This window comes from Podarcis pityusensis (assembly GCF_964106645.2).
Source record: "Podarcis pityusensis genome assembly, chromosome: 8".
Taxonomy (NCBI): domain Eukaryota; kingdom Metazoa; phylum Chordata; class Lepidosauria; order Squamata; family Lacertidae; genus Podarcis; species Podarcis pityusensis.
Genome location: NC_138033.1, coordinates 31,142,316 through 31,157,891, shown reverse-complemented (window position 1 = coordinate 31,157,891; position 15,576 = coordinate 31,142,316). Strand labels below are relative to the sequence as shown.

Genomic DNA, 15,576 nt, shown 5'->3' with positions numbered 1-15,576 from the left:
ACATTACACTTTACCACAGACATGGAGGTGTATGGAGGCATCAACATCTGCCTTGCAGTTCACTGTAGCAAAATTATGTAATTTACATAATTTACATAAGTTACATTGTCGTTACCTTACTCCACCTTATTAATTCAGAGGCAAAGGAAACCCAGTGCATATTGGGGGACGGGGGCAGGGAATCAATTATGTATTGTTTGCACACTTAAAGCAACAACCATAGTGAATACTGATCATATTTGCTGGTTGATTTCCATTCTGCACACGGGACGAATAAGCAAACAGTACCAATTCCCATTCTGGGTTCCATTTTCCTTGAAATCAACTGAGAGGACAGGTCCCTGCCCCAATGAGACTACAACCTCTCTCTCATTTTTTTACAGGAAACAAGTGGGAGCAGGAAAAGAATTTGCAATCAGGGACATTGTTAGGGGTGGTACAGGGATTGCCTTCCCCAGGTCTCTTATGCTGGGGCTCAAATTGTCTGCTTTTTTTAAAAAAACTCCTTGCAGGACTTCTGCCCAAAGAAGAGGCAGTAAGATCTCAGCCATCCAACATCTTAATCTGCTCAGAGATCTGAATTTGCATTTGTACATATAAAGTAGGTAGTACGTATTTCATGCAAATTTGCACCATAAATCTGTGCCTGAAAGTATCGAGCACTGTCCCTCTTTACACACGCTTAGGTTTATTTGCAGCAGGCAGTGGCGTAGCATTGGGGGGGGCATAGTGGCAGTTCCCCCAGGTGCAAAATTGTTAGGAGCGCAAAATTTCAACACCCAGTGCTGTCTCAGTACAGCTGCACACTTCCATCACTGAGCTCCATTGAAAAACCAGGAAGTAACCTCTCCAGACAACAGAACCACTTTTCTTTTCTTATCTCTGCTGCTGCAATTTCCTGGGTGACATCGCCGCTGTTAGACAGTTGAATGCGCATGTGTACCCTGTCCGTTTCCTTCCCTCCCACCCATCCTCTGCACGGCCCCGGGCACTGGCACCCACGCTATGCCACTGGCAGTAGCTTCTGTGTCCAAGGCTTCACAGAAAGAGAAGAGCACTGTGGCACTTAGGCTCCTTCTTGCTTCTTATGGGCTTCCTATGAGGGCAACTGGTTTGCCATTGTAAGAACAGGATTCTGGACCATATCAGCCCTTAGTTTGATTCAGCAGCAGCAAGGCTCTTCCCACGGAAAGGGGTTTTTTAAGGAAGTCAGGGTAGGGCTATCATGGAGATGTTCCGGGTATACAGGGCAGCAGGGAGAAAGAATAGTGTTGTTTAAATAGATGCAGGAACTTCTGAATATTAATGCTTCCATGATCTGAAGATGCGCCACCCCTTCACCACATAAAAGTGAGCTTGCAAGAGCAAATAACTGGAGAACTGCTGTGATCTCTCACGTCCTGTGACGTTTAGAAGAATCACTTAAACATTCTTGGAAAGGTTCAACTATGGAACCAAAGATTATCTTTATGAACTCGCTCCTTGCAAATCGTGCCTTTGGATTTACTAAGCAAGTTGTAAAAGATTACAAACCTCACATAGTCCACTCTTACTATGGAATAACAACCTCATAAAATGCTCAAATTGGAACCATGCTAAGGAGGTGTCTTAGAAGTGGGAACACAGTCTCGCCTTGGATCCTCTGCAGGACTCCTGCCTCATCCCTCTGGGTTTGAAAATAATTGGTGTCAAATTTGAATACGAATCTGACATGTCCCTCTGAGCATGCAACCTTTGCCAACTCAGGAACTAACGTAGCTATTCTTAATAGCAACTTTTGAGGTGGAATAGAAGCGGCTTCACTGGTCTATATTAGCAGTTAATGGCTTGCCAATCTGCAGTTCATTTCCATCCCAGCAATTTCTGAGATGGAATAGTTGATGTCAATAGAGCATCGCTTTCTGGAACTTAGGAAAGAGCTGTGCAGATTGCATTGCATCAAAAGCAGCAGTGTCTTTTCGTGCACCTGCACAATGACACAATTCAAATCTCAGCTCCCTAGGCACACCGCAGTCAGCTCTGGAGCAAATGAGTTTTCATCTGTGAGAAACATGAAGTTTTATTGTCAACACTAGTCGGGGGGGGGGGGATTCCATTCCATCTGCATTTTAATGCAAACTTACCTAATCCACACTTCCTGGACCAATAAGCAAGCTGAAATGAAGCTTTTTCTAATTTTGCAATGCATTGCTTCAACCCCCAAAAGTGTGTCCCCCCAAAAGCAACCATTAGGGAAAATTGTACACAAAAATGTGTACATCAGTGAAAAAAATGCACAAAACATTCTTTCCGAAAGGGGGTATTAGGAGAAATGCACAAGCAAAATATTTCAGGATCTCAACACAGATTATTTTTAAGGAAAAAATTATGGAAATCTGGCAAATTTTAGAGGTGGCATTATTAGAAGGGCATAGAAACTAAAAGGCTGAAAATAATAATGGTGGTGGCGGTGGAAGGGAGACCCAGTATTCTTCAAGAGGGCATGATGCCATTTTATCCTGAGGGAGAAACCTCTGGTGCAGATGTTACTTTGCAGGGGGAGGGAAGGCACAGTGGCACCTGCTTTGGAGTTCCCCTCAAAGCCAAGGAGGCCAGCTGAGAATGTCGCAAGCCTGGTCAGGCTTCCCCAAGATAGTGCCCTCCCAAGATGTTGTTGGGACTACAGCTCACATCAAGCCCAGAGAGTAGGGACAATGAGTGAGGACTGCTGAGGCTGATTGGAGTTATAATGCAAAATATCCTTGGCACTGCTTCAGGTCCAAGAGCATATATACATATATGGAGGAAATTTTCCATGTAAACTGTCCTCAAGCTTTTAATACCAGCGCTTTGAGTTGGGCCCAGAAACTGATGAGAAGCCAGTGTGATGTGTGATGTGGTCATATTTACCATTCCTCATTAATTAACTTCGTTGCACTATTTTGGAGCAACTGTAGTTTTCAAAGGTACCCCCATTACAGCAGTCTAGCTGGGAGGCCAGTCTTTTGCAGCTTAAGAGTCTGGCCTGCCTCCTCTGCCTGAGCTGTAACCAAATAACCAAGAGGCACCTGTGACTCTTTTTGCAGTCATATTCCACATGGCGTGACCTGTGGACTGGTGAGAAGTAACACACTCTGTGGTAGCTGTCTGACAGGTATGTGCATGCGGAATCTCACCTGCACAAGCACAGTCACTGGATCACAACACACACACACACACACACACACACACGTGTCAGTTCGTGCAACATCATTGTTTTACAGCTCCCCTCCCATTTGTCTCTAAAATACATAGCAGTGCTATGGGGGGGAAATAATTGCCCAATAAAAAAAGGATTATAAAAGTTGGGTGATATCTCATAGCCAGCAGCTCTAATTACCCCCCTAATTATCACTGTGTAACTAGCACTGGAATAAATCCCCTGTTGCAGAGTCTTTGGGGGTTGTCGGGAAAACAAATGGCCCACAGTTGCGCTTGAGCACTGGAGAGACTCTCTGGTAATCATTCTGACCACCCGCGACATCTCCTTCGCCATGTGCGGAGGAAATGATCAGGTGTTAATTAGATGCCTGCTTATTGAGATGCATGCATGCATATTTGTTAACCAAAAAGAAAAAAAAAGGAACCCTCTGGGAAAATAGATTTGTCACCATTAAGGAATGAATCTGTGCAGAAAAGAAGCAACTCTGAACTCTGACGGTCTGCCGTCAAGCTAGAGAGCTAGTGCCTCCCTCCCTCCACTCTAATTCTGTGTTGTAGTGTGAGAGTACAAACTCAAGCAGACAATGACCAGCAGTCTGCAGTTTGGCTGCAGGCATTGGGTGTAGATCCATTCCAGCATCCTCCTGGAGGGCTGGAACCCCTTTGAGGTTGTGCTAAGGATTATGGCCTCCCCAAGACGTTGATCTACTGAGGTGGCTGTCCTATTTCTGCCACTGGAAGCCCTATGGCCCATCTGCCCCACTCTGGCTTCTGGACAGGGACATCCACCAAGACCCCTTTAACAGAGTACCCTGAAAACATAGATGATCCAGGATGGGCTGATGCACCATCAAGGACTAAGATTCCACCCAATTCCTTAACTGCCTAAAGTTGTGGTGTTTTGCTCTGGGGAAGGCAAAACCTCTAGACTGGTCAATTCCTTCCTGGCTCCAAACACAGAGGATTTGGTGCACGGGCAGGGCACCCTGTAAGAGAGATAGGGAACCCATAGCAGATGTGTTGGAACTCCATTCCTATCATCCCCAGCCAGCATGGCCAATGGGAAGGGCCACAGCAGCTCAGTGATGGGGCATCTGCTTTGCAAGCAGGAAGTCCCGGGTTCAATTGCCAGTATCTCCAGATAGGGCGGAAGAGCCTCTGCCAGTCAGTGTGGGCAGTACTGAGCTAGATGGACCAGTGATCTGGCTCAATAAAATGCACAGCACAGCCCTGTGTCAAGGATGATGGCAGTTTTAATCCAGGAGCAACATCTGGAGGACCACAGGTTCCTTATTCCTGCAATACAGCTAATTAAATAATAATAAATGACCAAAGGAACCACATGCAATTATGTCAAAATGTTAATAGACTGAAGAAAATTACATACTCTAATGCATTATATTAGGGGGAAGTTGCTTTCCAAAAAAAGTAGTATTAGTCATATATATTAGGAGAAATTTGCACTAAAATTTTGTCTTAATTTGTTTTTAATATTGTTTTTAATGTTGCAACCCACCCAGAGACCTTGGGGTTAAGGATGGGTAATAAATACATTAAGAAGAAGAATGCTGATGAATTTTCAGGAGGGCTTTTAAAATTGCAAAGTAATGCAGAATGTGCAGAACTGAGTTTAAGAGTGGAAAAACTGAGAGAAACCAGAATTAACTGATTTGTCTATCCCCACCTCTCTCACAAGGCTGTTCCTGAATCTGGATGCTACAACCAAAAAATGCCTCATCTTGGGTGCCCATGCGCTGGGATCTGGTGATTTTGGGGAGGAGGGAGGATTGCCACACAGTGAAAAGCCTCTGAAGCAGACTGAGCTTCTCGGGTAGGTTGCTGTGGGAGGAGGTGATTCTGGGGATGCTCAGGCTGGCCCCAAGCCATGGAGAGACTTAAAGGTCAAAATCAGCAACTTGAATTAAGCCCAACAACAAATTGGCAACCTGTGAGGGCTATAAAATAACTGAGGTTTTGGCAGCAATCTAATCTGGAAGTGACTAAAACATGACTGACTGAGGCCAGGTCTTGTTTCTCAAAAAAGAAAAGGGGGGGAGCACTGGGGGCACAGGGAGTGGAATGGCATACAATGGACAGATACCTTGGTGTTGGCCTCATTCCAGCTACTTATACATGCAGCTCATTCAAAGCTATTGATCCATCTTCCCCAGCTTTGGTTAATCTCAGTATATGCTTCTGGCATAGAAAGATGTCCCTGTCCAATCCCAGGAGACTTCTGGGATATGGACCATTTCCTCATATATTGCACCCTTTGCAAAGTCTGTGTGCTTGAAATCACACCTCTGCCACCAGTGGATTGAACATGCAAATCAGTAGCCAGAAAATCTCCAGAGGGCACCAAATTGCCAATGACTTCCTTAATGTTTTGGGTTGCATAACTTTACAGCCTGGGAGCACCTCCTGGGTGTCTGTTTAATGGGCTGCTGTTTCCTATGAAAATGTCAACAGACCTGTAGAGCAAATAACTGCGGACCCTGCAAAAAATAAAATAATCAAATCAAAAAATAAGGCTCATTCCTACCATCCTGCCAGGTATGGAATAATTTGAGTGTGGGGGTGGTTTGAGTTCAGTCTTCTCTACAGAGGTCTGAAAATCCAAGGCTAAGACGGCAGCTGCTCTCTGTCTGCCGAGGGAGGCCTCTTGCTAAGCGATTTCCCAGCCAGAACTGCCAGGGGTTGCAATCCTATTTCTTCCCTGCAGTTCCTGGAAAATCGCTTTCTGGGTCTATATAAATCTGTAGATGCCAGAGAACTTCTGAGGTTTTCAATTTTGCCTGAGTCAGCTCAGGATTGTAGCGGTGGGGTGTGGGGGATGTACAGTATATGGAAGATGTGCAGTTCTGCAAAACATTTCTCAAGGTTTGCCTTTGACTCAGGGCTTAGAAATGTCTCCAAGCCTTGCATTTCATTTTTCCATTCCTGGGGGAAACCCTTTGTGGGGACAGTTCTCTTCAGTGCAGCCTAGGAGGTAAGACTCGGAGTGCAACTGACTGCAGGGGTTTGTGAAGAAAGCAAGAATCAAGGGAAAGAGTTGGTTGCAGAGTTTTGTTTTGGTTTTGCAAGCTGTTTTGGGGTGTTTTAAAAATACACACATATTTGCATCTCTTCCCCCCTCCCCCGGTGAACTTTGTACTCCATTTTCTTGGGTATGAAGCAAGAAGATTCCAAATTTCAATTTGTGGAAGGGCCGTAGCTCAGTGGTGTAGCTAAGGTACCAGGGCTGCATATGCCACCCACCAAAGAATCCTGGGAAATGAAGTCTGTCCATCAAAGAGCTGCAATTCTCAGCACCCATAACAACCTACAGCTCCCAGGAATCTTTGGGTGGTCATGTGCTTTAGTGTAATGTGTACACAGCCTAGGTTAAATCCACAGCATGTCCAATAGGAGGAAGGAGAGGGCACTTCCAGGCGACCTATTTATTGAGCATTCATCCTGATTTGTTTGCCTGGAGATTAGATGATACATCAATGCAAAGGTTACCCTACAGTTTCTGGTGCATTCCCTGTTACTTTCCTTAAAACAAAATGTCTGATCTTTTGCGGAAGTGAGTTTGTTGCATAAGACCTCCCAATAATCTATAACTGGGATATTTGAACTTGATGGTGTTCAGTTGAATGCTACCGCCAAATAGCCACAGTCTGGAAGCATCATCCAGAGAGATGTATTCCTGAGACCCTATAGCCTGTAAGAGTAGAAAGTAGAGTATACTGAGTTAGACTGGCCAACAGGCTGTTAAATACAAAGTGGTTTCCTATGTTCATTAGCCACAAAATAACAAATTTGATTGTGGTCCACAAACTTTTGCCATAATAAATTGGTTATTTTTCTGTATTTATATGTTGTTCTTGTATTTACCTGAAAAAACAATAAAAATTATTTGGCTAAAAAAGTTGTTACTTTTTTTTAGATGCCGCAAGACTCTTTGTTGACATTCAACTGTGTTTCTTGGAAGCTGAGCAAGGTTGGTCCATTATGCATTTTTCTTCGAGTTGTGTTTGCTGCGGAAGATAACACAGCCACCCCTCTAATAAGCTGTAATAAACTAAATGTCCAAGCGGTTGTGCAGTTAAGCCCAATTCGCAAACAGCCATGATCCACATCTGCATTATGCTACTTGAATGGGGAATGTGATGCACTATTAAGATAACTTTGGGTAATAATATGCTTGTGTTGTGCAACAACTACTTCTCTCATCCGCGTTGGGAAAATCACATATTTGCCTCTCTAGTTAAATATCCCAAACATGCAACTCAAACACTGGAGAAGGTGAAATATATCCGTAGAAATGTGGGGCCAGTTTCACATAACAACCTCGCCTGAAATTTGAGAAATTTCCCATCATTTCCAGCACTGTCTGTTCCAGCACTTTTAAAGTATTCAGCGCTTAGGAAATTGGCCTCTTTATAAAACCTCTCATTTGAAAGCTTGATAGCTGAAAGCCACATCCAGCTCTCTCTGGCTGGGTCCTGACAATGGGGGTTCTGTCTTGCTTCTGTCTCCTACGTCCAGGCTTCTATAGCACTTAACACACATTGTGTGATGTGTGAGCCAGGACTGCATTCAGCAACCTTCTCCGTAACCAAGTTGGCTGGGGAGGTCTGTAAGGAAAAAGTAGCATTAATGGCAGCTATTTTAGTCCCCAGAAAGTAGGCTGTAGTTGTTGGCTGCTCCAAAAGTCCTTGGCAAATTTCACTGTGGATTTTTCTCTCCTTCCCACTACTTATTAGTTTTCTTACATTTTCTAGTTTGCTCTTTCTTTCTTTTGCTTAAGGCAGGCAGCTGCCATTTTAGAACCTGAGGAAGAAAACCTGAATAAAGCTGCTGGTAAAGGGGTGACAGATACCTCGGGTAAGCCATAAGCAACCATGTTAGAACACAAGAAAATGTCCTGCCAAGATAGTTCTATTAAGTCCAGCATCTCATGATGACCAACCAGATGTCTTTGGGAAGCCCACAAGCAACAGCACTTCCTCCCACTCAGTTCAGAGGCCTACCACCTCCGCAACTGGAGGCTGAGCATAGTCAGTGTGGCTAGCATTGTCAACCCCCTTTTAAAGCCATCCAACTGGGTGACCATTGCTACATCTAGTGGCAGACACTTCCACAGGTTACAGTAACTATGTCCCATGCAGACAAGTCCTTCTTTTTCTGTCTTGAATCTTGCACCTTTAAGCTTCTTTGGATGAATTCTAGAATTACGAGAGGGGAAGAGAAACAATGATCCATTTTCTTCATGCAATGTGTCATTTAATAATGCAATGATGGCTAAGTTCCCCTTTCATTGGCTCCCCCCCCCAAAAAAAAAACCCTGAATAGCCCCAAAGCATAATGAAGAGGTAGAATAGCTCATTTTCTTGTACTGGGGACTTTCTTATAACCTAACCTGGGATGGGCAATTGTGGCCCTCAAGATATTTGTTGGACTCAAACTCCCATTAGCCTCAGTAGCATTGCCTGTGGGCAGGGATGATGGGGGTTGTAGTCCACCAACATTTAGAAGGCTGCAGGTTCCCTCCCCACTACCTAAACATTGTAAGGGGATTGTGGCAGCTACTGGGCCCAAGAGGGTTGAGGAGAACGAGAATCGTGGCAAGAAACATGAGGCTTTGTTTTGTTTTGTTTTCATTTGTTTTTCCTGTGTCTCCATCCTGACAGAAATCACTCCTCTGAAGCTGCTATTTGGTGTGGAGGGGAAGCTGCCCTCAGTGCTTGCTGTGCTGCCTCCCTGTGCTTCAGTTCTGGTCCCAATTGGCCACTGATCCTGCCACACTTGCAGCTGCCATTTTAAAGGTGGCATTTCACAAACCAAGCCTCTTGACCTGAGGCTGCTTTTTGCATGAAAGGCCAGAGGGGAGAACCTGCCTGCAGCCTGTATTTTCACACTGCAGATGTCAGGGATTAACCACAGTACCTTCTGCACAGAGGATGCATTATTATTTGTTCATTTATATCCTGCCTTCCCTCCAGGGAAGTCAGAATGGCATACAAGATTCTCCCTCATCTTATCCTCGCAACAACCCTGTGAGATAAGTTAGGCTGAGGAATAGTGGGTTGTAGTTAACTAAGTTCTACTCTCAGTACACCCACTGGAATGAATGAACCTAAATTAGGCCACCTTCACAGCTCTGGGAAGGGAATAAGCCAGCTAGACATCTGAAGGGATTCACGCTCCCTCACATCCATTCCCAACCTCTCTCTCTGCTTCCCCCTTTGTAATGCCTCAGACTTTCCATCAAGAGCAAATTACAGGGCTAATTTCTTTCGGCTCCAGAAATGAGCACTGCTCTGTTAATGTAAGTAACCAAACCACAGTCTGGAAGGCAAACTGTACAACAAGGCACTGTGGGTTGGCAGGGAGAGGCCCCATTCAGGGATTTGCTTCCATGGGAAGACAGCTTCTGCAGACTCTCTAAGTAGCATTTCACAAATGAAAATGGGGGCCTGCTTGCAAAACCCCCTGCCCTTGTTATTTACTGAATTACTTAGATATTAATAATCCACGCTTTCATGACGTATATCATTGAGGCTTACAGCAAATGAAATACAATAAAATCAGGGATAGTTCAGCTGGTAGAGCATGAGACTCAGCATTGTGGGTTTGAGCTGTGTGATGGGCAAGAAATTCCTGCATTGCAGGGGATTGGACTAGACTACAATTCTATGATAACATCAGTAAAACACCTTCATTTAAAATTTCAGTAGATACTGATGGATTAAAAAGAGGATTTCATAATGTGAAGACCTGCATAAACAGTGCAGCATTCAAAAGACGTCTGAAAGAAGTCAGGAGCAGTTCCTGTCAAACCTCTACTAGCAGGGAGTTCCACAGCTCTGAAGGTTTGGTTCCTGGTAGAGGCAAACCAGACATCCAGGGTGTGCAGAACCATTGGAAGGGCCCCAGTGGAGGATCCCATGCTAAGGACCACAGTTTGATCTTCCTTCCCCACTGCACCCCACTGATGTATGCCAGGCTTTGCCAACTTGGCGCCCTCCAGATGTTTTTGACTACATGGGAGTCGAAGGTGTGATGGGTGTTGTGGTCCAAAAATATCCAGAGAGTGACAGGCTGGTGAAAACAGGACTCAGTGCTGTGCTGCTTTACCCTGCAAGAACTTGTTCACTGTTGAGTTCAAAGCCAAGAAGTTGATTAGATAAAAGAACATACATTTCAACAGCAGAATTGTCCTCCAGTAGTTTATGGGCAGCTTAAAATAGGGGCAGCGAAGAGATTCAATTATGTTTGCATGTTAATGAGAAACTACCTAATTTGCACTTATTGAACCAATACACAAACCAAAACACAAGCTATCCCTTGGAATTCGCACATCTCTGAATTTTGAGATGCAGTTCTCCAACGAAACGACATATTTAAAAATGCATGTATTAGGATAAAGTGGGGAGGGGAAATGCACACATTACTGAAAATAAGATACAACACTGCATTGTATTATAGGAAATTGTTTGCAAAAATGTACAATGACTATGCTTTGCCTCCATGGTCAGAGGCGGCAATGCTTCTGAATACCACTTGCTGGAAACCACAGCAGGTAGGCAGAAGGCTCTTGTGGTCAGATCCTGCTTGCCTTTTTTCCAACAAGCATCAGGCTGGCCACTCTGAGAACGGGATGCTGGGCTAGATAGGCCATTGGCCAACAGGTTCTCTTGTATTCTTATGGTCCCCAGAAATATTTGGGGGAAGCCATGGCTGTTTAAAGTGGCATGATACTGCTTGAAAAGTGCAAAGTGGATAAGGCTTCAGCCTCAGGCAGCTTCCCGTGTTCCCATGACAATGGCATCCGAACGGGTTGTCAGCTTGGCTTCCACCTGCAGCAACTCCTTGGCCCTGAACAATCTCATTAAGACGTGTCAAACATTAGGAAGACAGAGAGAGAGAGAGAGAGAGAGAGAGAGAGCGCACTATATAGACAGCAGAGCAGCGGATGAGGTGCCTGTGGCTTTCGTTGCCTGTAGGCCTTTGTTCCTGTCCCAGCTGGGCTTGATTAAGCTCTCTTGGCATTCCGGCACGTTTAATAGCTCTTTGCTTCCAGCGCAGGGGCCTGGCAGAGAGCGAGCATTTCGTCACAGAGGCAGCCTCAAGCGCTTAAGGCAGTTGGGGGGGGCAGGGCGGGGGGAGAACCTTCAATTTTCCAACTCAGGAGGGAGAGTCTAAAAGAAGAGCTATCTGGGTTCTGAGCTGTCAAAAACTCTGTAAGGACCCCATCGAGCTTGCTCTGCAGCAAAGGCTGGGATCTGCTCTCCTCGTTGCCTCTGCTCCACCGATTCCCCGCTCTTTCTGTCTTGCACACCAGCCAAAAATAAAGAGGGGGGGGGGAGTTGCAAACAACTGAAAAGTTGGAGAGGAGACTTGCCAGATCTGATGGTGACGTGGGCTGCAAGCTCCCTGCTAGTTTGCTTGCTTGCTGAGGACACGATTGCTCTCCAACGCTCCTCTTCCCCCACTGCTTAGGAATATGGCCAGCTGTGTGTAGCACCTCCGACAGGTAAGAGAACTAATCCCTCCCAGTTTGATTCAGAACTCTCTCTCTCTCTTGAACATCTGTTTGCAGGGCCGCGAGAACTTTTGATTTGCTCCTGGGTGACTTTGCTTGCTGAAGCAAGGATGCTGTTTGAGGCAAAGCAGGGGGGAGGAGGGGGTGTCAGCTGGAAGGCAACTTTTCAGGTACGGTTTTCAGGCCACCTAAGCCGAGGGAGGTGATTAGCTAAGCTGCTGCAAGTTTGCCATACCACCGTGGATCTCATGCTTTATCACCATGCTTGACTCCTGGATGAAATCCTTCCAGAACCCGGCTGAAAAGCAGCTCTCAGAGTTATCTTAAATTTGCTTAGCTTTAGGGCTCTGTGTTGTTGGGTGTGGGTCTGTATAGTGTAAGCTTAGGGAGATGCGGAGGAGCAAAGACAGAGGCTTTGTAATGCATCATGTACCTTTCCATAAACACCTCCAGATGTGCTTTATGTGCAATAAATCCTGTTTTAAGGGGGGCAATGAGAGGAATCCTTGCCTCTTAGGAGAAGCTTCTTTTCAAGCAAAAAGCATGACTGTATCCTTCTGGAAACAGGGCACCTTTAACATGAGGTGAAGAAAAGGAGTAATTGTTGGAAGGGGATTTAGTACAAGCTTTCTGTACACACACCTGCGAGGAAATTGTAACGTGGGCTATGTGAGGCCCCCTTTTTATTATTTATCTAACTTGCAGAATTTACACAGGAGTGTGAATTCCCTCCCTCCCCCTTTCATTTGACCCATCAATCAACCTGGGATCAAAGGAGGATCATAAATGCAGATCTCCAGATGGTGCGCTGAAAGTTTTTCTCTCCATTTAAAACTTAATCACTTTGGAGATTCCCACCCCCTGCTTCAAGGCAGATCAGCTAAAATGAACCAGGATGATGATGATGATGATTTTGCTAGTTTGTGGAGCTGCTCACTGTAGGATGTGGCCTGGCATAGGGTGGAGGAGAATTTTGTTTGGGCCAGGTCTTTAAGCAAATTCATAGAACAATTGAATGGTCGATTGGAAGGGACCCAAAGGGTCATCTAGATGAATGCCCTGCAAATTGACCTAACCCACACCTTCCAAACATGGCTTGGGACATAGTTATCCTTCTGATTTCAGAATTCTCAGGATTTTTGTGATCTTGGCTCGAAAAGCACCAAATTGCATACAAATGTGCATATTTTAGAACAAATTACATATAGGAATACATAAATATGCATTTAAAAACTTGCTTAAATACCAGTTTCTGTAGGGATTTTATATAGAAAAACAGATTAATGAAGAAACAAAACAGGATAGACTTATTAATGAGCACTGGTCAAATTGGCACAAAGTGTAAATAGAAGGATTTGCCCCTCCTTTTGCCCCTCCTTAGTTCCTCATGCCATCCAGTGCAAACACCCTGCAGAGATTAAGCTGCATAGGTAGTCAGGTTCCCCAAATTATTTAAAGCAATATATACTATGAAGGAGCCAAGATACCTGCATAACTTCCTGTGTTTCATTTATGCAGCACATAAATGTGCATCTGAATATGGCTCACCATGCTTGAAGTTCTCCTAAATGTGTAGGGACAGTGCAGAGCTTACCATGGACTGCTGTTTGGGAATGCTTTGCAGCATCCTATTTCCACCCCTCTCCCTTTCAGTTTTGGAGCCAACTGTGGCTAGCGTTCTGTCTGCACTGGTGTTTTAGTTACCCAATAATTAGCCCAAACCCAAGCATGTAAAGCTGGTTCTTTTAATCACAGTTGCAAAATGTGGCTTGGCATCAGCTACGGTTCATGGAAAGACTGGTGTGGATGTCCTTCTAACAACACAGTTAGCTTTAAAACTAGAAGGGAACAGTGAGTCACTGCACAGGTAGCCAAGGTAGGAGGGATGACGACGAGTGTGCCAGCTGGTGGAGCACCCCACTTCCCTACTCACAGGGGAGCCTGGGCAGCGCTAAGTGGGAAAGCGCTGGCAGAGGAGGTGGAAGCCTCTGCCTTGGAGAGATTTCAAAAATCTTTCAACTGCTGGGGCAATTGATTTGGGCTATAACCCATGCATTTTAAAAGAGCTTTGCTGGCCTCCGCTTCAGAGTCTCATTCAAAATGCTGGTAATTGCTTTCAAAGCCTTAAAGGGCTTAGAGCTCAGGGGGGCTGACAGAATGCTTTCTCCCATGTTGTGCCCTCTTAGGCCACTCACTAAGTATTTTTGTCAAGTGCTGCCTTGGTCGGGTGTGAGGTGAAGCAGGTGGCAAGCGAGGAAGGCGGCATCTATGCCTGTAGCACCCTGACAATGGACCATTGCCTGATCTCTAGGATGCTGACTTGGCATCCGTGTGGTTTTCCTTTCGACATCAGGCAGAGCACACTTTTGGTTTCCCAGGCCTTTTAAATTGCTGAAGTGTCTCTTCTGTGGATTGAACTCTTACTTACTGTTTTTATCTATGTGCAGGTTCTGTGTTTTTTTAAAATTTATTCTTTCTTTCTAAAAGGTGTTGCATAGTGATGCATATGGTAGGATGCAATAACAACACAAACAGGACATGACATAACAGTGCACATCAAAGAAGTGTCAGGCATCATGCCCAGAGGGTCACGTCCAGAGATAAAGAACAGCTTGAGAATCTGTAGGAACAATTTAATCAAGAAGGTGTCTGGGTAATAGGTCCAGCCAAAAGGGATTTGTTTGTTTGTTTGGTTGGTTGGTTGGTTGGTTGGTTTGGTTTGTTATGTTTTTTAGTAGTTGGTGGTATTATAAGGTCTCCCTGCCTGGCTAATGACACAAATGGGGATTCCAACTGCCTTCAGATTAATTTATCGCATATTCTTTCAGCCCTCAAATCACATTGCTGTTGGGTCAATTTTTTTCTGGCCACATTATGGTCCACCATCCTTGAATAGTGAAGCATGTTGACTTGTTTCCATTGATGGGCAATTTCCATTCTAGCTGTCGCTAAGAGACAAATGATAAGGCATATCAAGCCATTCATGGGGGGGGGGGGGAGGAATGATAGGAGAACCAGTCCTGGATCTAGAAACACAATTTGATTTTACAGTAGTAATTACTTGGACTACTCTAGACCAAAATCCCTGCACCACTGAACACATCTACCACTTGTAGGACATTGTTCCTATCCGATTGCACCATGGTCCATGTGACTTAGCTTCACAGTTTGAGTGTGGCCTCCCTCAGCCTTACTGACACTGGCTTCATCAGTAGTTTTAACCAAATAGCTTTACTCTCTCTTTTTTATTTACATTTGTGTTAGGGGACTCATAAAGTGAGTTTTATGTAGGGCTGTAAATAAATGCTTTCAATAAATAAATATAAATAAAATATCTCAACAGTTCACTCCTGGGCAGGCCCTTCATAAATCTCCAATTTCCCGGTGTTATTCAGAATGGCTTGTTTCCCGGGGTTAGGAATGTGTGCACAATCCCTGGGCTATTTTGCTACAGGCGCTCCCAAGTCCTCGTAAAACACAATCTGCAGAAGAAGGTTAAACCTCTGTGTCTCTGGAAAGGCACAGCAAGCTTCCAGGGAGTCCAGACATTCCCCCCGGAAGTAAAGATGGAGTCCAAAGAGAATTGTGTGATGGAATTTCACTTGGGCAAAATTTAAGCCATGGGACTGCACCCTAGTAGTGGGCCCGCTGACAAGAGCCCCCTAGACCTGGTGTGGTGAGGAGGTAGGATCACTGGGGGAGGGGGGTCACAGAGAGTTCTTTCCCCAGATTCCCTCCAAAACCTGAAGTCAACACTGTTCTCTTCAGACTAAACCTAGGAGAAATCTGAGGAGACTCAAACCATTTTACAAAGGGTATCCCATAAATACCATAACCGAGACTGTGGTTTGGCAAAAGAAAAA

General features: G+C 44.9%; 1 protein-coding gene across 5 annotated transcripts in view; it reads left to right on the top strand.

Annotated features, from left to right (window-relative positions):
* Window positions 1-11,349: 11,349 nt before the first annotated feature.
* The window catches only part of COL16A1 (collagen type XVI alpha 1 chain), a 127,810-nt gene continuing 123,583 nt past the window's right edge, over window positions 11,350-15,576 (top strand). For all 5 annotated transcript variants that reach the window (XM_081019588.1, XM_081019586.1, XM_081019587.1 and 2 more), the window contains exon 1: window positions 11,350-11,704. The gene's annotated coding sequence lies outside the window, so the exon portion shown is untranslated. The remainder of the gene's footprint in view (window positions 11,705-15,576) is intronic.